The sequence below is a fragment of the Chiroxiphia lanceolata genome, chromosome 1 (assembly GCF_009829145.1).
Source record: "Chiroxiphia lanceolata isolate bChiLan1 chromosome 1, bChiLan1.pri, whole genome shotgun sequence".
In the NCBI taxonomy this organism is placed as follows: Eukaryota; Metazoa; Chordata; class Aves; order Passeriformes; family Pipridae; genus Chiroxiphia; species Chiroxiphia lanceolata.
The window spans coordinates 78,280,889-78,305,759 of NC_045637.1; the positions used below are offsets into that span (position 1 = coordinate 78,280,889).

At 36.4% G+C, this 24,871-nt stretch overlaps 1 long non-coding RNA gene across 1 annotated transcript; it reads left to right on the top strand.

Moving 5' to 3' along the window:
* The first annotated feature begins 11,461 nt into the window (after window positions 1–11,461).
* LOC116789678 lies at window positions 11,462–20,124 on the top strand. Its single transcript, XR_004358128.1, has 3 exons — window positions 11,462–11,668; window positions 15,034–15,094; window positions 20,036–20,124. It is a non-coding gene; the product is annotated as an uncharacterized LOC116789678 (long non-coding RNA).
* Window positions 20,125–24,871: the final 4,747 nt, after the last annotated feature.

The following is a 24,871-nucleotide window of genomic DNA, read 5'->3' on the forward strand; positions in this document are numbered from 1 at the left end:
TATGCTTGTACTTCTGTCACCTCAAGCTGTGAGTTCAGGTCTCAAAAGATAAGTGACAACAGGCTGAGTCATTGCTCAGATGAGAGCCCTTTAGGGAACACTCAAGTAGAAATTCAGCAGATAGCAGCATTCCCACTGAGCTGCTAATGAAATAGTACCCATGCCAGATGTTTGAGTCTATCCAAGAAAAGACATAGAATTATTGTCTTATCTGTCTAGTGACATAATTACTCTGGCAGTTAAGATGTGAAGCCTAGTGTCCTGGTCCAAGGCCAATTTACATAGTTTCTGTGAACCCTCAATCTCATTTGGGTATGTAGTTCTCTACTTCTTGCTCTGGAAGAGTCACAGTTTAGCCATCAGGGGACAGGTGTTCAGTGGTCTTCACTATCATTTTGCAACTATGCAGTAGGAGGTTGCTAATCACTGAAGGTACTTCTCAACCCCTGTCTGTGTCCCTGGACAAGCCATATCAAAATGAGTTTTGAGTCTGGTATGCATAAAGTAGGCTTTTAAACAAAAAAATTTTGTCCTAATTATATGATCTGTTTGACTGAAACACAGAGGTAGATCTATCTCCTTTTACAACTTGTTTGTTCAATAAGTTAAATTTATATGCCAGTAAGTAAATGGTAGTGCTGAGCTTCAGTCAATCTGTCTAATATCCTTCAACCATTTAAGATGACACAATCCTAAACATCCACTGGTCAGATTATGTGACTAATACATCTGTTCTAGAACAAGCAGCAGTCCCAAGTATTGAGGCCATGTTACTGAGAACACAGCTGCGATGGGCAGGACATGTCTCCAGGATGAAGGACCACTGCCTCCCTAAGATCCTGCTCTATGGTGAACTTACCACCGGCTACTGCATGAGAGGAGCCCCGAAGAGAAGATACAAGGACTCCCTGAAACAACATCTCAGCCTTGGTCATATTGATCAACATAACTGGTCTATTCTGGCCTCCAATCGGGAGGCCTGGAGACACTCCATCTATAACGCTACTACTTCCTTTGAGAAAGCATGCAGGATCACTCTCGAGGAGAAAAGACAATGCAGAAAGAACCATTGTCTTGCAGAATATACTTCCTAAGGAGTCTCTCTGCTGTGCCTTTTGCAATCGGACATGTCTATCTCTCATTGGCCTTACTAGCCACCAGTGTGGATAGAGCCTTTCCCAAATCTTCGTTTGTGAAGCCTAGCCATGATGATGATGATTTAAGATGACATAAAATATTTTCCAATTTCAAATGAACATTTTGATTTAATATCTGTACACATCTTTGAAGATGTCAGATTGCAAGAATTATTATGTATGTTGCATAAGTAGAAAAGCAGTTAAAATGTGGTAAAGCAGTTAAAATCTTGGGATTTATTTACATGAGTTTATTTTGCAAATGAGAATATGTCATTCTAGTAAATGGAAAGGTTAAAGGGTGTTCATAAAATCTGATTTCCCTAAAACAAAACTTCATCTGAAGTTAGTGATTTCTCTCTCCGAAAATTCGAGCTTTGACTCTGTTGTTCTACTGGTCCGAAGCAGTCATTATTAAATTCAGTGTAAGTTCAGGTGGGAACCTTTATACTCTTCCCACAGGCTTTGTCATTTTCTCCAGCACTGAACTTTTTCTTATTTTTTTCTATATGTTTTCTCTGTCCCCTGGGTGATACTAGTTCAGAATAACAGAAAGAAATTTAATGACCCTTGTCAAGTAGTTTATTCTATGCATGCATGTATGTTCTTAATATGAACAAATATTCATCCTTCCAAAACTATTGGCTAATATATTGAAATATGTTAAATATCTACAGGCGTTCTTTTACTTTGGTTTTCTGAAAAAAGTTAGTCTTAGGCATTTGCACGGTTTATTCATCCATCTATCTTCACCTTATCCATGATGCCTACTCTTTGTTTAATTTATTGATCAGAGTCAACCAAACTTGGCAACTGGAAAAGCCATTTCAAATATAAATAGAATTCTGAGCCTATAAACGTTAGTCAGAGAGTAGAGCAACAGTTACTGCAGGGAGAGATGAAATCGTTGTTTTCCTCTTCTGCTAGAGAGAATATGGAATGCAATTTACATACCCCACAATGTGCATATCATACCTTCACCTTCTATGGGTCCAGCAGTTGGAGGGAGACTGGGTTCACCAGGCCAATAGTAATATATATAGGATGGAAAGGTGTATGTACTTAATTTGAACCTATGCTTTTTCCAGCATTTTCACTTTTATTCCAAGGGAATTCTGGGTCAGCAGGCAAACTAAAAGTTCCTTTTCACCATTCAGAAAACAGAGAAATGTCAGGGAGGGTGTGGCGTTTCCATGCCATTTAGAATGCTGATAAGTGTCATTTTGTGTGTCTGTCATTTGTTAATGAAAAATCTGTGTAATGAAGATCTATTGTTTAACATATTTATTAGTAGTTCAAATATCATCTATATAATATCATAGAGATCATATCCATAGAATACATAGAACATGGGTGGGAGCAGACAGAGCTCAGGTTATAGTGTGTGGCAGGAACAGCATTTTTTCAAAGGTCAGGTGTAGGTGCAACCACCCCATTTAATAGAAAAAAAAAGACCTGTAAGGATATGGGCACAAACTTTGATGTGCTACCTGGTGTCATGATCATAGAACAGTTCTGGACATCTTTTTATAAAGAGAGAAACAGCTTAGGAACTAGAAGTTATTTCCTAAGTAATTAAGAATTAATGAAACATGAATTTAGACAGTTGGTTTTTTTGTTTTTGTTTTTGTTTTAAAGTATTCTTTAAGTCTCTGGACACAATCATAAAAGAAAAGTCAGATGAGTAGGGATATTTTACATATTTGCCAGCTGGAAACATATCAATTGATTTAACATTTTGTTATGATGTTATATTGTCATGATGTTTTGCTATTATACAAGCACTGGACAATGAAAAATTATTATCTTGTCAGTTTACTGGAAAATATGTTCTTTTGCATGGCATATGAAGTCATTCATGCACCATTACAGTAACTACGAAAAAAATGGGCAGTGTTCAGGATATTGAGACTGTAATAATTTTGGAATATCTTAATTTAGAAATAAATTGTATTATTCTAGTAAATTTTAATGATTATTGATGTAATCATCTTAATTTTAATAATGGAGAGCATATTTCCTTAATGTGTATATGCATAATTTGTTTTTTCTCTATGCCAAATATTAAAGTTCAGTCACAGAATGGAATTTTGTTAATACTGAACATATGGACAAAAAAATTATTCCTTTTCTCAACAATGTTAAAGAAATAAATTATTAGTTGATTAAAAGGAAAAATACTGCAGTGTAATAACTTTCAGCAATATTCATCCTCTTCAGGTTCTTACTTTGTTGTTTTGATATATTTATACAATGCATACAATAAGGATCAAATCATCAGGGGTGAAATTCTACATAGTTTTATTGAAAATAAATCCATATTGTCTCTGAGGCTCAGTCAATTTGTGTACCTATGCAAGAAAAACAGTTAAATATTACTGAGAAGTTTCCATTCCACAAAGTAAACCAAACTATCTTTCCGTATGAAAACAGGACAGACCCTTTAGACTACATAATGATCCACTGAAACTATCTGATGGTCCCCTTTAAGGTTTAGTTCTACAACCTAAAAAGCCCTGAACAAATGCCTGTAAGGGGCTGGATCTGAGCTAGCATCCTTGATTCAAAGTGTAAGCTTGGTGATACATGTATGTGATGGGTTGAAATTGGCTGGATGCCAGGTGCCCACCAAGCCACTCTACCATGTCCCTTCCCATCTGGACAGGGGAGAGAAAATAAGATGGAAAATGACTCATAGGATGAGATAAGGCAGTTTACTAAAACAAAAACAAAAGTTTACATGCACACAAGCAAAGGGAAAAAAACTAGGTTTATTCGCTACTTCCCATCAGCAAGCAATGTTTGGCTACTTCCCAGGAAGCAGGGCTTCAGCACACATAGCGGTTGCTCTGGAAAACAAACTTTGCAAAAAGGAATGCTCCCTCTTCCTTCTCCTTTTCTTAGCTTGTATATCTGAGCTGATGTCATATGGTATGAAATATCCCTTTGGATAGTTTGGGTCAGGTGACCTGGTTGTGTCCATTCCCACCCTTGCTGTGGGGAAGGGATTGTTGAGAGACAATGCTGATGCTGTACCAGCACTGCTCAGCAGTAGTCAAAGCTCTGGTGTGTATCAACACCTTTCCAACTACCAATGCAAAGCACAGCACTGTGAGGGCTGCTATGGGGAAATGAACTCCAGAACCAATACACTTGGGACATTAGCCTCCCAGTTCCAAAAACTGGGGATTATAATGTAAGAAATCGACTCTAAATATCTCTACATTTCTTCCTACCTCCTGACAAAGCAAGTTACATTCTGCACTGCTATGTCTCTGTCCGTATTTTGCTCACCATGTTCACTATATTTCTACTCCCAAATAGAACCGCACAGTGCTAAATAACATCTGGGACCAGGGTGACCTTTGCCCTATGTACATGAAAACTGCATAGGGAAACATACACTAAGACTTTAATGTCCCGCAGAGGTTGTATCTCTGGTTGATACTAACAGGGTAACCATTAGTAACCAACCATGACTCCTCCCATTACATAAAGGATGGAGAATGAGTTTTGATGTACCTTATCATGCGTGCCACTTAAGCAAGGATAGCATGCAGGAAATTTGAACAACCAAAAGTGGGACTATTACTCACATCTGGAATTCACAGTCACACTTCTCTTACCAGGTAAGCTCTTATAGCAATAATGGTATGTGTTCACCCATTTTTCATAGCAGGCTGAACACCACGTCTAAATAAGTAAACCCATAATAAATCACTTCGTGTAGAAAATACTAAACAAAATTAAACAGAAAAAAAAGTCACCAGAGAAACTCCTGAAAGTAATTATCCCAAATTATTTGGGAAGCTGATTCAAAGCACTGTGGTGCACAGCCTGCATGTCAGAGCCCTATGACTTATTTTTATGTGTTCTGAGGAAAAAAGTAGCTTAGGACTCAAACTGCAGAGCTGTTGTTACCAGGATTTTATCTCACCAAGTAGTCTCAGCATTTCAATTCCATCTTCTAAAACCTAAAGTGGAATTTGAAAAAATGCCAAATTGATTTTAAAATTGCCTTTATGACTTATGAAAGCATTGCTCAATTTGGGATCTTCTGCTTATATTTATCTTCAGTTCCATCTCTGCACTCAAATTCTGTGCTGTTGTTTGAGAATAGTTGGCAATTTAAATTAAAGGAGCACGCACTTGTCTTTGCAGTGTATACTGACAAAGCACTGATTTTGGCTTCAGGTTGAAATGCCTCCTAAAAGACAAATATAATCCTATTTTATTTTTTATGTTAGTTATATTGCAATTATAGCAGGAATTTCTTGGGTTTGTATTTAACTTTGCTAATGATCTAAATGCTGTGGAAACGCATTTCATTGCATATGTTCAAAAAATAAGGTTATATAATGAAAGAACAAGAAAGGACAAGAGTGAGGCAGGAAGGAAGGATAGAAGGAAGGAAGGAGAAAAAAAAAAGAAAGAAAGGGAAATTTTTTTTCCCAACTCCTTCAGCTCCCACGGAAGTTGGTGACATTGTTGTAGTACAAGGAAAATTATAACAATATAAAAACCTTGTGAAAATGTCTCTCAAAGAAAATAGAGTTCCAGGACCATCCCAGATAGTACTAGCAAACTTTCAGAGATATTCCAAGTTAACAAAAAAACCCAAGAAATTTGATTTGCACAGGACTGATTTGGACTGTTATCGCAACGGTCCATTACATCCTTGCTATTCAGAGATATTTTTCATATTGATAGAGAGGTTCATGGTAATTATAATTTACTCTTGAAATCTCAGAAGATCTTCCTGAAAGCAGGCATGCCAGATGGAGAAAAGAAAGTCATGTGCAAACATCATAGTCTTAATTTGTAAAGTGCAGTCTATGCAGCAATAAAGTTAATTTAACAGTGTTCCTCCAAGAATATTAAACAAAAACCTCAGTCTGTACTCTAAGTTATTATTTTTTTCTGAATACTTGAGTCAAATGAGTAAAATTCAAGGTATTCTCAGAAGAAACCATAAGGCAGTTAGAAAGCATTGGAAGTTACTACACAGGTACCAAAAGACAAAATTCTTGCAAGTAAAATGTGATTCGCAGAATGCTAAAAACATTACAAAAAATTCTCAACATCAGAAACATATTTTGTAAAGCATAGGGATTTGCACATATCTTGGAGCAAGACTAAGTGATGGAATATGAAATATCATCTAAATTCCTCTCTCACAAATGTTCCCCAGAATTTTTCACCCTTTGTTAGTTATGTTATTATAGAGGTTCCACCAGCTTTGCTGATGGGCTCATCTTTGGCTACCAGCAGGTTCATTTTGAAGCCAGGTGGAACTGTCTCTGTACAACAACACCGGGGCATCTCTCTCTTGCCACACAATCCACCTCCACAGCCACTGCCTACTAAAAGCTTCCCATACAAACCCAAGAAAAATGTCATTGAGGTCTGACACCATGTACAAAAAGACCCCTTGACAATATCTTCTGTCAAGAAAGAAAACATTTCACAGACAGACTTCTAGAAATGGAAATATAACCTCATTTTCTTGTAAGGAACCTACATAGAGTGGGAGGAGAGTCAACTGTTGCATTGCATCTGCAAAGTCCCTCAAGACTGAGAAGACATCAATATAATAAAGAGAAGTATTTATTCAGCTTGGTAGTTCTGCCTTCCAGTCTCCTGGGAGGCCAAGGTGGCTAGATACAGTTCTTCTCTTTACATGGCTCTACCAAGTTTCCCAAAGAAGTGAAAGACTCTGTAGGTTACATGATAACATCTTTATTTATTTACTGTTTCAAAATTCAGGGGACAAAATATTCATCAGTTCTTCTCACTAAGGTTGATTGCATACTGCTTAAGTCATGTTGGCTAGAAGATGACAGCAACTATGAAAGGGGCTATGATTTTTGGTCTAATAAAATGAATGGCCATGTAAAGCAGTGCAATTCATATAGCTGAACTCTTATACAGAGTTAGACTTTGCTAGCTGTTGGCGCAGTTATATAGTAGACTACCTACACAGTTTTCATTATAACTAATTGTAATAACAGCCCTCGAAAAGATATCATGCACATTTATTTTTACAGATGTGAAGGATGATTATGAAAAATAAGTCAGAAATAGAACAATGTGTGATCATGTGGCATGTTAAAAAAAAACAGGGTGTTTGCTGAGATGGCTTAAATCCAACAACAATACACAGTTTCAAATTATTCTTAACACTATAGATGCTATTTAGCACATTTAAAAATAGATGTACATTATCTTCAACATTAAGAAAGCAATACAGATTTAGATAATGCAGAATTTACTACATTGAAACATCTGTTCGGTGTTTCATATTATTCTCATAAAGTCAGTTATAAGTCCATGAAATTCTCTTACTTTTCCTAGCACCTGAAAATCTGCTTTATCAGAAAACAAGGGCCCAGATTTCACATCGTTGAAGCAATAAAAAACACTTATTGACTTTCAGAGTATTTGTATGAATACTTCAGAATAGTGATTTGAAGTTCCAGAAGTTCAACTCCTTTTTGAATGACACCAATATTAGTGTTAATAAATTTTATCTCAGAGGAAGGGGCTATTATTGGATTAGCCTTGAAGAACAGGAATATTTATGATCTCTTACAATTGTGCATGCCTCAGTGTTGTTAATTAACTCAGTATTTATGTTTTTAAAACTCAGATTCTGTTTTGCTCTTTTGATGTAAGCCTGATGATTGATTCTGGGTAGACTAAGAAGCCTTTTTGGTACTGCTCATCCACAATTCTCAGTTAAATATCATTGCCTAAATATGATGTATTTTTATTATTCTATTAATGTATTTGGAATAGAGGATGGAGTCATACTTAGAAAAACATTGAGGATTCCTTGAACAAGAGTCCATTGTGTTTTAAAATAGACATCAATATTTCATATCTGATGGTAGTCCTGGTAGTGAAGATAGGTATAATATAAATTCACAGTACTATTTGCAATGTCAGTTCCATTTTCAGTGATGTGGGAAGTGGAGGGAAAGGGAGAAAGAAGAACTGTGTAACTGCATAATTTTACTTCTGTCGTGCAATGCAATAGCAGTGCAAGAAGTAAGATTGCCATTGTTTTCTTAATATAATTCACCTTAATATAATTCGTTTTCACTTCCAGCAAATCAATCTTACTAAGTTACATAAAACGTTATAAGTGTTAGGCTTTTTACACAAATAGAAAGGACAGTGATTGTCTCAGAGAATTTACTTCCTAGTGTGTTTATTTCCACTAAAGTTAAAACAAAATTGATTGAAAGAAATTAAAACTGGGATAACAGAAGAAGGAAATGGAAACTTGAATACCAAGCAAAAAAAAACCCAAAAAACTTTGAAAGTCAGTAAGCTATGTGGTGAAAGAAAATAAAAGTGTAAAAGAAGTAATCTCTATGTAAAGAACAATTATAGTACTGCCCCTAGTGACCACGAATGAGACAAATCAATTTGTATCTCAGAAGTTGTTCTAATAAGATGAGGAGGCTGGAGAGCTGTTGTGGAAGCAGTGTCCTCTATTCTAGCTTCTGGTCTGCGTAAGTGCTGTTGAGACTTCACCTTGTTGGTATTTTCTCCAACACTACATGGACAAGTTACATCTCCCATAGCAGCTGGTTGCTTTACAGTGTTATATGTATCTATTTTCACAAGGGAATCTCACTGTCTTGCATGTAGGAAATAAACTAAAAAAAACCCACTAGTTATAGCATCAAAAAATTTGAGCAATTTTACCATTGAGAGTGGCTGTTCTCGTAATTTAGGTTCAGGAGAATCAGTAGGGAAATATACTCTGAGATGGTTACCCAGGTATCTTCTAGACAGAGTGAAGAGAGTGAGGTGAAATAAAGAATACCAAGCACAGAGAATATGTTGGCATCAGGTTGTACAGTAAAGCTCAGCTCTTTCTATTAGCTGTCCTCCTAATGCTCACATGGGTGTCTTGTGCTGAATTGAAGATTCCTGGGTTTTGGATTGATAGTGAAAATAGATCAAGGGCACATCTTTGTTTTTAACTCAGAGAGGAATTTCTGTGCAGTGCTTAGGTTTCTTGAAGCAATAATCAGAGAAGATATCTGAATTTCTAACAATGCAGATTTCTGAGGGTAATTTGAATTGGTAGCTTTTGGGACTGAGGTAGAGTCCCTTCTGTTGGGGCAGAACGAGAAAATAATGTTTGTGTGAGGTATGTTTCACTCAGTTTTTATGATTTAGCCTAGAAAAGATAAATAATATTATATAAATTATAAATCTCAGGAAAGCTAGAAAAGCAAACTATCTCCCTGTAATTCTCCAGCTCTTTTGTTATGAACTGCTGTTGTGCTAAGAAGAAATACTACGCAATAAGCCACAAAGCAATAACAGTTTCATTTCCCTCTTCCAAATTCTTCCCTCTTTGGCAATAGAAGTTATTTCTGAACAACAAAATCCATTCTGTGATCTTAATAACATATGCTATACCAACATGAAATTATGAAAATTACTTTCAGTTTTAGTAGGGAAAAAGTCCTTCTCTGAAAATCCATCCATTTTTTAACCTTAAAAGGACAAACAAAATGCCCACTGATGAGTTATTGCAAATCAAATATATAGCAGTTAATTAATTAGAAATCTATATTAATTAAAATATAAAACCAGAGTTCCTCTGTGCTATAAAAAAAAAAAAAAAAAAAAACAGTCAAATTCACCTTATTTTCACTATGTAAGAACAGTAACATGGGTTAAAAACTATATTATGGGTGAGATTTATATTTGGAATTGATAGCCCCCCCTTTTAATACACTAGTCATAGAGGAGCATGACAGGAGGAAAATGACTAGTATTTTTGTTTTAGAGAGAAGACAAAGACTAAGGTCTACCTAATAAGGCCTACCTATTTTCAGTGGAGATGAGATATTCATTATGCAGTCACCTTAGAACATCATTCAGAGTATAAAGGTTATGATTTTAAGTTGTCAGCAGAAACACATGCTCCCTAGAAAAATTAAGAGCACATGTTAGAAGACTGAAGTTGACTCTATGAGTACATGTTCACTTCCCCCACACTCTTCAGCCTCATCCAGTTTTCAAGGAAGAAGCAACCAAAAAGCTAAAACAATTTATCTGTGATGGGAGCATTTTGGTCATACTTAGTTGACGCTGTATAATTCAGACTATTCATCCAAATGTGTCCTGAAATATTTGGAATATTCAACAAAACGTCTCCTGATATACCTATATGATTGCTGGAAACTGTATCTTTAAAGGTTACAGCACTGCCATGCAGTGCAAATGCTGTTGTGCTACACAGTGCCAATCAAATAGAAATCCTTTGTTAATGTTAACAAAAGGGTACTCTGTCATCATCTGGCTATGGAGTAATTTCAGATAATTCCAGCATGTTTTGAACTAAAAACTTAAAAATAATCAGGCAAGCTACAGATCCATTCCAATCTAGGATTTCCATAGTTTAGTCACACAAGAGGGTTTCAGTCTTAATTGTAGCTTAGAAAAGCACATATTGCCCTAACAGGCTCAAAAAATAACTGCCCTGGTCACTGATATATATGGTTACTAGCTCAGCAAACACCCAGGCCTGAAAAATCAAAAGCAATTTTTTGTCCATTTAAATACAAAAACAAAGTCAAGTTATAATAACCCACATTGTATTTGTGCTCAAAATAACATTGATTTTGCCTCCAGGGACAAAATTAATGTTGAAAAAAGTAATTATAGCTTTTAGGAAAGAGAATAGTCCAGTCTCTGAATCTTATCCTCATTTTCAGCACTCAAGCACTAATTCAATATTGCGTTAATACTCGAACAATATTTTCTTTGAATATATTTTCACAATTTTCTTAGATTTGTCTGGCAAGATTTTGGTAGCCAGAGGTGGGGGCTACAGGGGTGGCTTCTGCGAGAAGCTGTTAAAAGCTTCCTCCATATCCAACAGGCAGGCCCAACGTCAGCCATCTCTAAGATGACCCTACTGCTGGTTAAGGCTGAGGCCATCAGCCACAGTGATAGTGGTTCTGGGACATATTTGAGTAGAGAAAAAAACAGCTGTGCAACTCCAGAAGGACCTTGAAGGACTGGAGAGATGGGCAGAGCAGATCTGTTTGAAATTCAACAAAGACAGATACAGGGTCTTGAACCTAGGGAAGAATAACCCCCTGCACCAGGACAGGTTGGGGTCTGACCTGCTGGAAAGTAGCTCTCCAGAGAAGGACCTGGGTGTCCTGGTTGACAAGAAGCTGTCCATGAGCCAGTAGTGTGTCCCTGTGGCCAAGAAGGTAAATGATATCCGGGGGTGCATTAAGAAAAGCATTGCCAGCAAGTGAAGGGAAAGGATTCTGCCTCTCTACTCAGCCCTGGTGAGGCCACATCTGCAGTGCTGTGTCCAGTTCTGGGCTCCTCAGCACAAGAGAGGCATGGAGCTCCTAGAGTGGGTCTAGCAGAGGTGACAAAGATGACGAAGGGACAGAAGCATCTGTCTTCAGAGGATAGGCTGGGAGAGTTGGGCCTGTTCAGCCTCTTGAAGAGACAGCTGTGGGGGAACCTCAACAATATCTGTAAGTATCTAAAGGGAAGGTGTCAAGAGGATGGAGCCAGGCTGTTCTTGGAAGCGCCAAGCAACAGGACAATAAGCAATGGGAAGAAACTGGTGCACAGGAAGTTCTACCTGAATAAGAGGAAAAGGTTCTTTACTGTGGTGGTGACCATGCACTGAAACAGATTGCCCAGAGAGGTTATGATGTCTCCCTAACTGAAATTACAAAGTATTTTGTTTGTTTGTTTGACTTGATCTGTACAAATACTATCTGATTTCTTCCAAGGAAATATAAAACACTTGTATGGCTTTCTAATTTCAGTTAGAGATTGACAAATATTTTAAATAATTATTTTCTAACGATAATATTTTGCAAGAGTTCTCTTGACAATCTCATTTTCTCTTTTTTGGTCAAGTTCTAAGTTTAAAACATCTGGAATGGTTGTGAAAGGTTAATTTTGAAGTTTTGGTAAACATCCAATTTCGAACACAGTAAAAAAATCTAATACCTATTCCATATGGTATAAAAATCAGTAATGTGATGATTTCAGTAGGTCAGTAATGACTAACCCTTAATTCTTAAGTAGCTGCAATAAGTATTTAAACAGCATTTCAGTTATCTGTGATACACTGAAATCTTCCATAGAATTGGAAAGATATATACTGATATACAGATATGTAATGGTTCATTATTAATTCCGTGTTAATTTATCTGTGTTAAATAAACATTACCAACTGTCCTGGTTCTGGCCAGGACAGGGTTAATTTTTGCAGTAGCCAGGAGGTAGAAATGTTTATTTTCTTATTTCATTACTGCTTCCAGTAAATTGTTCTTATCTCAATCCATGATGTTTACTTTTTGTGTCCCCAGTTCTCCTCTCCAACCCACTGCATGGAGGAGAGAGAGAGGGAGGGGGAAGTGAGCTTGCAGTGCATGGTTTGGAAGGTTACAGTGGAAACACTAAATTTGGGAATACCATTCCTGAACCATGACAGTAATAAAAAGATATCTTCATATAAAATATTTTTTTGGGAGAAAGAGGGAGAGATGGGAGGGTGCTGAAGAATTTCTGCTGGTATAGGAATGTACTTGTTTTTCCAGTAGACTGAGGGAGGCAATTTTCTGTCCTACAATCAGACAGTAACCCTCATTAAGAGTTAACCCAGCTGTTGATCTGCTAAGACAACATGAATTAAAGGAAATGAACAACTAATGCAAACTGTCTAGTAAATTATTAGGATTAATATTTAAATTGCATTTAAGGATTAAATGGTAGCAAAGTGTACCAAAAACATGTTTCAATAAGACTAAAAAACTAAACTGAATCAGAAATAAAACCAACTCAACACACCACTTGAAAAAATCAAACATTACATAGCTTATTTCTGCACTACACTAAAGTTAATTGGTAGAAATTATTCTGATTTCAACACATTTGTAAACATAGAAGCTTTTGTAAACATTTGTAACCTTACAAGCAGTAAGGTTAATGCTAATCTAGAGCACCATAATGTTATTTCATAAAACACAGAGAGTTATTTGAAAAGCTGATGACCAAAAGCAGAAATGTTGCATTTCAGTAATATACTTATATGGGAGTTTTTAACACACAAATTTTAAAGAGACACCTACCATCTCTTACAAGAGAAATGAAACTAAATTTTCACCAGTCTCAAAGTTTCTTTGATGGTTTTCTAATTCATAACCATCCTGTAAAATGCCCTGAGTAGTCAAAGAGGTGTGCTCAGAACCATGCCTTAACAATTATCAGATCTCAGCTATTCCAAGTGTGGGGTGAAGGTCTATACCAGGAATTTTTCAGAAATCATTACATTACCTGCCTGCTTCTAAAAAAGAGAATTGTTTAGCCTGTATGCCCCATGTACTGTGCCAACAGCATCATGATGCCAGGTTTCCACCAATTTGGAAAAGAAATGTAAACTACATTAGTTACAATCATTCTGGAAGTTTGAGCAAACATTTTGGTGCTGAAATTGATAGCACATATGAAGTGCATTTGCACCAATGCATGCAGTATGGGTAACAAACAGGATGAGCAGTAACCACAAAGGCTATGACACAGTCATCACGTAAACATGGTGGGATGACTCGCGCGACTGGAGTGCTGCAGTGGGTGTCTATAAGATCTTCAGAAGGAACAGTCAAGTAAGGAGAGGCAGTGGGCTGTCTATGCATTAGGGAGTGTTTTGACAGTATAGAGCTCAAGGACAGTGATGACAAGGTTGAGTGCCTATGGAAGTAGTCAGTGACCTGCTATACAACTTAGACACTCATGGGTTTATGGGATTAGATGGGATTCACTTGAGAGTATTGAGAGAGCTGGCGTAAGAGCTCGCTAAGCCACTCTCCATCATTTATCCTAGTCCGTAGGGGTTGATCACTTCTCGCGGGCAACTAGTGACAGGACAAAAGAACACAGCCTCAAATTGCACCATTAGAGGTTCAGGTTGGACATCAGAAATAATTTTTTCACTGAAAAGTTTGTTAAGTGTTGCAATGGGCTGTCTAGGTGGGTGCTTGGAATCACCATCCCTGAAAGTGTTCAAGAAATTACTGGACTCGGCACCTAGTACTATGTGGTTAGTGTGATGGTTTAGTGGGCATGGTGGTGTTCGATCAAAGGTTGGACTTGATGATCTTGGAGGTTTTTTTCCAACCTTAATAATTCTATGATTCTATGATGATGTATTAAAGAAGTAACTTAGGCCTTAAAAAAAATCATTGCTAAATCAGACATCATTAGCTGCTTTAGTTATAGGTCCATCTTTTGTGTGCTTTCACAGCACGAAGGGGAAGAGAGAGAAAAAAAAGGTAAAGAGGCATAAATGCAAATCACAGTTTTACTTTGCTTGTATATCTACTTATCTGCTTTCAGGGAAAGCAAGGAAAAGGAGAACAAATGATGACAGGAAAAGCAGATGCCGTTACTCCAGACTGAGAACACTGTCAATTCCAGGAATTAGTGTGCTTGATCACCAAAATGCCCAAACAATCCTGGCAATCCTTGCATAATCTAAATTATCAAAATATAGCACCGTATAACTTCTATAATTCTGGTGTTAAGATGCTCTGGCTTAGACTCCAAAAAAATAAGGCAAATATCCCTAGCCTACAGACGACAATGGAAATATAGATTATAAAAATTATTCACTTTATAATTTACACAGATTAAATTTTTCCTGACCTTACATGATATTTAATGTGATTAACACTATATTTAAATGCAGTAATTCCATGATAAAGAGAAAATATTTTACTTCAATATCACAGTGAAAACTAGCTCTGTCCTGAGTTTGACTTTTGACTTAAAATGACATTTTAGTAATGCCATATCATCTATATTACTCTGCTCCCTGCTTTTTTAGTTTTTCAGATATTCAGACATGATCCAGGACCTGAATAGCTGCATGTTTCACTATAGTCAAGGTAATTATATTGTACATTATTACCAGTGTTTGATCAAAATGAAGAAAATGCAATGTGGGCATGTACTTTCTAAAAGAAAGAAGGGGAGAGCCTTGTCCTGTTATAAAATTATTCGCAATAAGGTAAGAAAATTTAGAAAAAAACAAATTCTCATCATTTATAACATGTAAATTCTCATCATTTATAACATGTAAATTTTAACAAGTTGAATATAACAACAGAAAAAATAAACCACCTTCTGCTTATGTCAGCATTAAAAAGAAAGATTCGTCTCAGCTAAATTTAATAAAGCTGTCTTGAGTCCTGCTGAGAATTCAGACAAAGGAGTATTAGAGTATTGTACAGCTTCCTGAGGGTTTATGCAGGACATTGGACAGATTTTACATATTACTTGGAATCCCGTACTGCTAAGAACTATTCTTAAAATTCCTTCCTGCAGTTAGCTTAACATTAAATCCCACATATCTATACAAGCTTCAGTTACACCTTTGGATTTCACTGTATTCACATCTAAAGTATAATTATTTCAGACATTTCAGACATTTCCCAGAAGAGCTTTCAAAGAGGTATCTGATTCCAAGTATATATATTTCATCACATATCTGTTCTTAGTCTGAGCGTTTACCACTGCTTAACAACCTTGTGGGCTACTACTGATCTGCAAAAATAAGCTTCAATCAGGTGTGTTCCTCCCCTTGGGTGGCACACACCAGACTAAGCCATAAAACAGTGATCCATCCTTGTTGCCACCTCTCAAATGAAGATAGCACAAACTCTTATCCAGCAGTGACCCAGTGCACAGCCTTCAAGCTGTTAAAGATCATCCACTTGACTAAGCTCTGAAACACAAATATTCAGATAATCAATACCAGCCCCTACAGAAGTTGTAGCTACCTACAACCTTTTTCAGCTTTCAAGCCTGACTCTCATCTCACACCTTGTCCTGTGAGAGCTTGAGATGCTGTCAGGAGTTCTAGGGTAGAAGTCAAGGTTAAACTTTTGTATGCATAATGGATCTGGCCTCAAGTTCTACTTCATGCAAGAGCATGCCTACCAATATAAACCTAGATGTTGTTTAATATATGTAACAGTTTCATGTCAGATATTTCATTGCTTATTTATGCTCTAGTTTGACTACCAGGACTTCTGTGTTGCAGAATAGGTTAAAGAGGGCCAGCAAATGTAAGTCCCTCCAGTTTCATAACACTGTTTTTATATGCACTTAGACATACAAAGGTTTTCTTTTTAGGGATTAGGGTAGAAGTTCACCCAGCCATAAGAAACTTATTTTTCAGTTTTTTCCTTCCTTTACAGTGAAATATTAAACACATTCTCACTGTTCCCTACCTGTTGTCTGGCATTAATGAATCTAGCAGTACCATGATCTTCATGCTCTGGTTTCAAAACAGAGACAGTAATCAGATGCCTTGAGTTGACTCACAGTTCCTTCTCAGATTAATGCTATAGTACTTTCAACATATTCGTTAAAAGCAGTAAAAATCAAGTAGCTCTTTCTCTTAGCTTCAAACAAGTTCTAACAAAATTTCAGTACAAAACCTCAACCTCATTTACTAGGGTTCCAGTATGTTGTTGAAAATCTCACTTATGACTCCTGTTCAATGCAGATTTTTTTCATGAGTCAGTGACCTTTCAAGAGAACAGAGAATCAAATGCAATCCTCTTTACACATAATCATCATCAAAAACATTGGCAAATCACTGCTTTGCAAGGCTTACACATGAAACAAAAAGAACACTATTGTTTAGATGTTTGTTCTGCCTGTAAGCATATGATTATATTCCAATACAAGCAGAATTCTCAGTTTACAGATTCATGTAGATCAAAACTGACAAAGGATTTGCATGGACTCTTATGATGTAGGACTGCAGGATTTTGCATATCAGATTCATAGGGTACCACAATATGACTCATCAGGATTATGTGAAGACAACAGGCTTCCTCAGCTGCTGCAGCAGCTCTGTAGAACTGACAGCCTGAGTGAGTCATGAAGGTTACTGAAATCATAGCCTACTAGAAAATAACTGGCAGAGTGAGTTGTTTGGGTGTTTTTGTTATGTGGAGTGCACTGTCTCCTTACATAAACCAAAGGTGCTCTACTACTTTCCTTTCTTTGGGGCTTTTGACAGAAGAGCCCCTACATTGAACCAGGAAGGCAGCTGGAACTCAAGCAAAAACCCTATTTTTAACTTTCTACCTGGACTAATATCTGAACCTAAAACATTATTTTGAACTTAAACCACCTAATCACAGTCTTGTACCTTCTACAAGAAAAATACCTTGTCTGAAGATAAGAATAATTTACTTTTAATAAAAACAATACTTTTCTATATTTCAGCATTGGCTGACTTGGATGGGACATATTTGAAGAATTCATCATTGCCAGAAAATCATAGTAATTATATGGAAACCTGACATCTTACCCCCCCCGGAAGAGACCATATCCATGAGGGGACTCCTACTGTGTCTACATTGTAAAGTAATATGGAAGAATAAATGTGCACCTGTGACCTGAGTAGTTGGCACTGAGGAATTGACATTGACACTGCATATACTTTAAATGATTAAAACCAACTTCAGATCAGCCTAGATCTGAGGATAAAATGTCCCATAGAAGTTGGAGTGTACTAGCTGCATTCCTGGAATTCGTCTGGTGGTTTATTTTCCCCAGAAGGGAATCAGGTCCATGTTCTTGAAGTCTATTTCATTATTTTGCCCAAAGCACAGTTCACAGGGGTTACTAGGATATTTACTTCTCCCAGTCCTAACTCTACAACTACTCTAAGTGCACCCACTACTTACAAAGGTGATTCAGTGTTTCAGGTGTTCTCTCTGTTCTTCTTTGGCCCATGATCTGCTAACATTTCCACACCGCTACCATGAACAATCACTTCTGAAAGACAAAGCGTCACAGACCTCAGACGAGATGTAAATATTCGGTAAGGGGGCATTGTACCTACATGAAACAAACTCAAATTAAATTTCCTTTAAGAAATGGAGAATAGGGGAGAGATAGCAGCTACATCTTTAATTCTGACTATTCTGTGTTGGAAAACGCGGCGTTGCTGTTGGCCCCTGGGTCTTGAAAGCAACCTTTAAAATCATTAGTGTGTTCTGCCTTGGCTGGCCACTGGCAGACTGTGTAGTAAATAAAGGTCTCTGTGTGCATTTCTGCTCCTTCTTTTGTGTGCATAAAATTTGGCTGATGGGATTTAGTGTAACCTCCCTTTTCACTGAAATCTCCTCCTTTCTGTCTCAAAGCAGAATTTTAGCTCCTATGTTCCTTTGTGTCACTTGCCTTGGAGAGCTAAAAAAAAGTGTAAGTGGTGAGGCAGACACATAAGTGAAGGCACTGCTCCTACAGAAAAGCGGGAAATGAGGCTACAGTCTTCTTGCAACTGTAGCTCCAGGCAGATGCACCTTTCCCTTCCTTAACACTCTATTTTCCAATATAAATCACATACTGCATTGGATGTGGCAAAAGAAATAGATTTGGATTTTAATTCTTTCTCAGACATGTTGGTATGTACTTGACAGCCATGCAGCTGAGTGAAACAATTTGCTAAATGAGGTAGATGGAAATATCACAATATGTTTAATATTCAGTAGAGTGCTTCTTAAAGCACAAAATAATAGCACAAAATAAACTGTGATGACATGCAAGTAATTTGTCTGCCTGCAGGCAGTTAATGCAATAAATAAACTAATTCAGTTCTTATTAAGGCCTTAAACTTACAGCGAGTTTTTAGTTAATTTAATTAATACTTAACAAATAGCCTACAGTTACGTAAATCACATCACAGAGAAGCAATACCATCTGGCAATTATTAATCTATTTGCTGATGCTTACTTAACATCTTTAAAATGATTTTGGTAAAAAAACACAGTAAACATGACCATCTCTTGTGGCTATTCTGATTTGTCAGTGTCCTGGTTTCGGCCAAGGACAGGGTTAATTTTTCACAATAGCACGAGGGGGCAGATCCTGGAGCAGAGTTGGGGCATATCTAGATTGTTATTCTGTGCCACCCATGTCATCCCTGGAGGGTGGAAGTAAGGGATTCTCACTTCTGAGAAGGGGGTGACTTGCTGTTGGGAATAAAAGGTGGCACACAGAAGGTCCAACACCATTTTGTTCTTTGTCTTAGGGGCCACACAGCACTGGGTCAGTTAATGAGCATTTTCTGCATATAAATCACCCCCTTTTTGTATGTTTTTTTTATTAGTATTGTTGCTGTAACTGTTCATTTTCTTATCTCATTGTTGTTTCTAGTAAATTGTTCTTATCTCTGCCTTGTTTGTCTCTCATGGGAAGTGGCTCATAGTTTTCATTTTAGTGGGAACACTAAATTAGGGAATAGCATTCCTAAACCATAACAATCAGAAATTTCGATACGGTGGTCCTACGTGAGTCCTTCTTTCAATGACATGTCTTGCTATTGGAAACTTCACAGAATATCACAGAATATTCTGAGTTGCAAGTGACCTACAAGGATCACTGAGTCCAGTGCTTGAGTAAATGGTCCATATAGGGATCAAATCCACAACCTTGGTGTTATTTGCACCAAGGTTGCAACCAACCCCCGAGCTAATATCAGGGTAATTTCTTGATTCTACTCTTATACGTGGCCACTGCTAGATTTGGTATCAGCCAAACAAAGTTATAGGAATCCTTGAAAATTTTGTGCCAGATATATTACATTTATATGATTATTAAACTAGTTTTCAGTTGCTCAACTATTCTTAAAGAATAGGGAGCTTGATTGGTTTCTGTTTTACATTATTTTCCTCTAAGAAAATAACCCCAAAATTATAATTTTTTATTTTTTTTTTGTTGTTCTTAACATCATTTTCCTGTAATGAATTAATACTTAACCCATATATTTACATGTTGCAACCAACTATCTCCTCTCTCTTTCACAGGTATCACAATTTCCTGCGGCATCTTGGTTAGCAAGATACACTTATGACCAAGAAATTACATTGCCACAGATGATGAAATCCTGCAAGAAAGAGCAGCTAGTACTTGTACTACAAAACTAGCTCTAGTTTAAAAAAACCTTTTCTATGTTTGTGGTAACCAGGGAAGTAGTTTTTTCTACTTAAAGTAAAAGCAAATTCAGCATTTCAGTGGGATGGCTTTTCCTTTTTTTTTTCCTTAAATGATGTGCAGTTTATCTTCACTGAGATAAGAGATGAAAAAAGTGTGTACTTGACTCAGCATATACACAGAAGTATATTAGAGAAAGATGCAGGAAGACTGAAATATATTTGGTAGATTTCCCTCCTTCAGCCTATCCCTTGCTGTCACAAGTAGTGTGTTGCATTAAAATGAGTCAATAAGGAAATTATGGTCTGGATTTTGAGCCAGTATTCCCAAAGTACAGTGCAATACCAATGTACAGAAATTGAAATTTGGGGACCATACCTATTCCACAGGCTGAATATTTAAATAGATCAAATCTTTTTGAATATGATATTGATATCTGTCTCCAAATACCACCAAAGTTCTACATGTTTCCACTAGAAAGAGTCCTGTCAGTTGAAGTAAGAAACTTTGTGCTTTCATACACTACTTGTACGTACATCTGCATGTCTATCTCCACAGGAATTCAAGGACTGACACACTTGGCAGAAAACACTGAGAGCATAATTCAAAAATACAGTGTGTCCTAGGTATAAAAAAAAGTACAATTCTACCAACATATAAATTAAAAATGTGATTTGCTGTGAAGAATCATTGCAAACAAAATTTTTAATATTTTGTATTTTTCATTTATTAGCTAGGATGATTGACTATATGCCTACACAATACAGAATCCTTGTTTCTGCCATCAAGGTTCGTGACATCACTTTACTAGGCAGTCTAACACTGTAGCCATTTGACACTGTATCCACATATGCAAGGTCTTAAAAGTTATGCTTGATAGTTACGCTGTCATCAAGGATAGCAGTCCCTGTTCTAATTGCTATGCATACCTGTAAAATCCTCCTATTTAAACAGAAACCAACAACTACCAGATGTCAAAAATATCCTGAAATTGAACTCTCCTACAAATGTTTTTCAGAAGTAAATTAGGAATATGCTGGAATTCTTCAGGCTCACTACTCCACATGCTTCACTTGATTAGACTATTAGTAAGGATAAGCAGCTACCTTCAAGAAATAAAGGGTTTGTTAAGAGTGGTCTTGGGAAACCTTATTTTTCCTCATTTATTTATGTAACCTTGTTGATTTGGGAAATGCTATTGACAGAGAATTGACATTCATTGTTATTCATAAACGTAGAAAAATTGGTCAAAAAATATCTTTGATTTTTCTTGGTTTGTTTTCTTGTCGTGTAAACAAATAAAATAAAAGCATCTAAGGAATACTCTTGGCTAAAAAGACACGTGATTTTGAAATGTCTTCTTTCCCTTTTGTTGCCATGGAAATTTTTCTTGTCAAAGTACAGTTTTGCTGTTTGACTTTAAAGACAAGCATGCATGAAAAAAGTCATCAGAGTTGCTTTGGTCTTTACATTACATGTAAAGAATTATCTCTGCATTTCAAAAAATTAATGGCAATACGTTAAAATACTAAAAGTTCAAACCATAGATCCTTTACATGTTCTGCATGCATAATAACACATACATGCCAAAATGATGGTCAGCTTTACCAAGATGCTACTTCAGTTACTTTATTTCATATTAATGATACACAACAGCTATAAAATTGAACATTTCAAGTCAGAAAGAAACTAAGTACCCGGAACACATCTAAAACTCTCTGATTGCAGGGATGAAAATGGAGAAGGAAACATACTGTCGCTATTTATTTTTCTTTTGGAAATAGAAATGTTAGTTGTGAGTTATGCAAGAGGCACAGAGTGGAACAGACCTCCAACAGGTTGGTTGTATTCTTAGGGGAAGCTGAAGAGAATATACTTAATTTCTACATCTTAAGTGAAGGAGGATGGGAAGAAAGAAGCACTGCACATATTATACCTGTGGTTAATGAATGGAATTCAGTAGAGGTCTTGGAGAGCCTTTATGAAAGTTCAGCAGACTGAACTGAGAGCACTTGGAACAACGTTTTATCATCAGATACTCTAACTGGATATTTGATCAATTAAGTGGAAATTTCAGAAAAATTGTAAGTGAAAAGGGGATAAGAATTCCTGTTGTTTCATTGCCTCCATCCTAGCTTTTAAATATAACATTTACTGTAAGAATCCAGCAAAGAAAACACACACACACAAAAAAAAAAGAATTGAAAGGGAGACATCAAATAGTGCAATCTAATAAGGAGTATGTCTTAGAAAAGGAGCAATAAGGTGAAAAGCAATGGAGAATAAAACAGACAGAAAAAATGTACCAAGCTTATTTTCAATGTTATATATTTTTAATGGTAACCTGAGTTTTCAACTAAACAAGATTCTCATGAAATATCCACCTTCTGATAAAAGTTTAGCTTTCCCAGTACAAAGTCAACTCTTTTTAATTGAAAATACTCCTAGAATACCTTATGATTGTAGTTTACCATCTCAGAATCCACAAAACACTGTATGTCATGACTACCATAATAAACTCTTTTTCCTATCAAAGGAAAAGATACTGCTGCTTCTGTGTGATTTCAAGAAAACTTCAATCCAGAGAAGAAAAGTGGGAGCATATCTGCTTCAAAACTCCTTCTAGGTATCAAGGCAGGACTTACAAATCATAACATTCAATTTTCGTGCTGAGGTTTTAGTGAAAAGAACTTGGCTTTGAAAGAAGAAAATTTTTCCAAATAAGACTATTTGTTTTAACTGTGAGATTATCAAGAAGGGATGCTCAAGTTAGGAAATGCTGTAAGTAGAACTACAATCCTCTTTAATCATCTTTTTATTTTTTTTTTTTTTTTTACGTAATTGGTTACAGTGAACTACTATCACAATGAAAATGAAGGTGTACTAAAGACAGAATGTTGTACTCTTACAGGTGATTGCGCTATAGACCTTTACCAAAGAAAGGAAGATGTCTCTGTGAAAGATGGGAAGCAAAGAAGGAGAATAAGAATATACTTTGAAAGGGCAAATCTGGAAGAATTTTAATATAAAGACCCATTCTTGTGCACCAGGACAATATTTGAATTATTTCAAAGAAAGAAATTTCAGGACTTTGTAACATGATACATTATCAGAGACATATTTTTGTTGAAAGACTAATAAAATCTTGATAGCATTGTTATAGTAACTGAAATTTTAGGCAGTAAGAAGCATCTAGAAACACTAGCAAGGTGAAAGCTTGAAAAGCAAAATGTTTGTTTCTTAGAATGTTGATAGAAACATACTAGGATTTATAATCTGAATTTCATGCTAAACTCCAAAAATTGTTTCATAAAATAAATGACATGCAGAAATGTTTTCTGCAATATTTTGTAAAAAAAAAGAGTACATTACTGGTTACAGGTTCTGAGCATTCTCACTGTAAAGAGACAGTTGCACAATGATGCTGAGCAGGCAATGCATTAATTGCCACTCCTGTTGTAATGTGTGGATGATTACTGTTTACAAACGACCTCCATCTCCTACTTCCATCTCATCTGCTCAAAGGTGTTCTGAAAGTCTAACTCTCCAGACCGCAGTGCCCATGTGTGTGAAGGAATGACTGACTAACTGAGCATTAAAACTACAAGTTCTGCTTCACCTACAGTGCTATCAGAAAATTGTATGACTGCAAGGGTTCCTAACCCAGGTCACTGCCTCTCACCCCTCACAGCTTTTCATAACAGGAAGTCTGAATGACTCATGAAGCAGCCCCTGCATCATCACTGTTTTCTTGTAGATTATGAGATTCAAATAAGGATCCATTAATGATAGTGTACCAGGCTAAAAACTGCATTCATTCAGGAACTATTACAGGTTTTCCTTGGTCCATGCCACAAAGAAGAGAAGAAAGTATATATGAGAGGCAGTTTTTTAAACAGGCTGATTTTTATTCTGCACTGCATATGTATAAGAGCTACTTCAATAAGTATTTCCAGTGACTTCATAGTCCAGTAAGGCACAAGTTTATGTACCTTGCTGTCATATCAGCCTATTTAACCACCTGTTAAACAGGTCAACAATTTTGCTTATACCTTTCAGATGATTTACTGACTGCAATCACTTAGTGTGTTTTTAGAAATAAATGTCATTCTACTCTGTTGGTATTTCTGAGTTTGCTACGAATACCAAAAGATCTTTTTCCTCCACTGTATGATACTACTGTGTTTTTGTGCATGGTTTCAAGTGGAATAGAGAAAACAGAACTGAAAAGGAGCATATGAACTGGGTAGAGAACTAAGGTTAAAATAGGAACATCAGGGCAAGATTTTTCTGTCTGCCTTTAGTACATGGGAAAGTCAGGTTTAAAAGTGCTTGTCTTGCTAACAGCTCCAAGAAAATGTATGGTTAATATTTCATATTGTTGAATATTATTTATCAAATGCATTCAAGTTCAACATCATATGCTTTGTCAGCACTCTATTTGGTTTTCTACAACTACTAAGTTTATAAAAATTAAGACTTGATTGATATTAACGTATGATGTAACACTTTCAAATACTATAAATCAATTGGAAAAAAAATACCCAACACAATTTAGCTGAAGCTCCAGCCACGTGTCATTGGAGAAAACTATATGACCTTTAGAAAAAAAAATTAAAAAATTATAGTTTTGATATTACTTTCTCCAACATTAATAGCTTAATTCCAGCTTGCCTTCTGTTGACACAGATAGGATTGATCAATTGCTA